Source organism: Drosophila nasuta, unplaced genomic scaffold (genome assembly GCF_023558535.2).
Source record: "Drosophila nasuta strain 15112-1781.00 unplaced genomic scaffold, ASM2355853v1 ctg43_pilon, whole genome shotgun sequence".
Lineage (NCBI taxonomy): Eukaryota > Metazoa > Arthropoda > Insecta > Diptera > Drosophilidae > Drosophila > Drosophila nasuta.
Genome location: NW_026869575.1, coordinates 79,191 through 81,424, shown reverse-complemented (window position 1 = coordinate 81,424; position 2,234 = coordinate 79,191).

The window sequence follows — 2,234 nt, the reverse complement described above, 5'->3', positions numbered from 1 at the left end:
TACATAATCATTTCTTTTATATCAATATGTGATAGTGGTTCTATTTTAGTTACATTATATTCTGTAAACATAATGGTTGTAAATTGTTGTGCTCTATTTGAAATTTTAACATTTTTTAATTCAATGGTACAATTAAATATTTTTATTATTTTATCTTTTTCGATGTATATTTCTAAATCATTACAATTTTGATTTAGTTTGGTTCTGGTTAAGTTCCAGGTTATTATGATATTCGGCTCTACTACTTGTATAAATTCTTGTTTACGATATTTATTAAAAGTGCAAACTGGAGTTTCATGTTTTATTATATTAGTTATGCATTGGTCATTTATAATCTTTTTAGAGATAGAATTTGAAACAAAGTTATTGTGTAGGTAAAATTTTCCTTCAACATTTTCATTGATGATTTGTCCATTCTTATCTGGGTAAGGGATTACTTGGAAAGTTTTAGTTTCAAGATTACTCAATGGAATGTGGGACATGATGAAAATTTCATTTGTAAGTGTACTGAACCAAGCAGAAGTTTTAATATTCATCAACTTTTCGTGATTAATGTGATCTATTTGATCGTGTTTAAGTAATTTTGGATTAAATATTCCTAAGCGAGTTAATTGTAGGCTTAGTTCGATATCTTCTATATATTCGGTAAAATGTTCAATGTTAAAATTAATGAATTTAATTGTTTTTCTTCTTCCAAAATTTTGCTTTGATTATTTATAATATTAATACCTTGATTAAATGTATTTATAAAATCATTAAGATTATTTGCCTGAATTGAATTATGGGCAATAATGTTAATTTGGTTTTCAAATTGTTTCTTATCTTCTTCATCTAATGTGCCAAAAGAAATTTAAGTGATGATCCTATGAAATCGAATAAACCTCGTTTAGTACGACTTGTTATTCTGATACCTGCCATTTGCTTTTCTAATTTATTCATTAAATATTTTATTTGGGGTACTTGTTAAAGATATGGCTTTGAGTTAATAATAAATCAAAAGAATTCTCTATTTGTGTTACGTTTATAGTTAAGCAATGATGTTCGAAGGATATTGGTAAATTAATTGTTCCTGACTCAAATAGGATGAATCCTTGATCATTTTGAATGGGATTTACTTCGACTTGTTGAGCATTTACGGTTGTGCAAATAATTGACAATATAAGTAACACCAGCAATTTAGGATGTTTCATCATTTGGGCTGGAGTTAACATATTTGCTTTTGTTAATTACTTTCTTCTTTTAAACTTCGATCTATAGTGTGTAACTTTTCTACCTCTATTAGTTTCTTCGTAATGTTTTTCATTGAGCTTTTAATGTTACCTGTCTTTTTGAAAGGATTTGTGGTTTTGATTTAACCAATGGAGCTTGTCTAAATCGTGTATCTACTTCAAAATCACTTCTGTTTTTATTGAGGTTATTTATTTGATTTACTTTATTCTCTTGTGAGTTATATTCGGGGGTTCGGGTTCCTGCATAAATAAAAATATCTGCTGGAGTTGTATTAGTTGCCTTATGTTTCGTTTTATGATTATAAGTATATAATATTGTTTCGAACTTTGTAATTTTATTTTCAATATTATCGTCGCTTCCTATTATTCTTATCTTTTCATTTATAGTTTTATGAAACCTTTCTATATCTGATATTCCTGTTTTACTTATTGTTATGTTAATTTTTATGCCTTCTTCTTGTAACCAAATTTGCAAAGCTGCACTGATGAATGCTGAATCTTTGTCTGCTTTTATTTCTATGGGCTTTTCCATTTCATTGAAAACTTTTAGTAAAGCTCTTTTAGCTTCTAACCAATCTCTACTTTGAACTTCAACTAATGTTGTGAATTTGGAATAAACATCTATACAAGAAAGAAATTGTTTCTTATCTATCATATAAAAATCTATTACATATTTATCCCTAACATTAAGTACTTCGGGTGTTATTTCGAACGTGAGTTTTGTATCTATATGTTCGGTCTATGTTGCAAATTTCACATTCATTAATTAGATTTTGTATTAGTTTTTGGTAATCAGGGTAATAATATTTTTCCTTAAACCAATTTATTGTTTTTCTATACCTGGATGTAACAATTTTTTTATGTGTTTTAAAATTAATTCTTTAAACTCTGCAAAGGTTTGTAAGTCAATTAATTTTATCTTGTTTTCATTATTTTAGTTATATTACTTGGGCTTATTATTTCTAAATAGGCTCTTTGAAAAATTGAAAAATCTATTTCGTCATG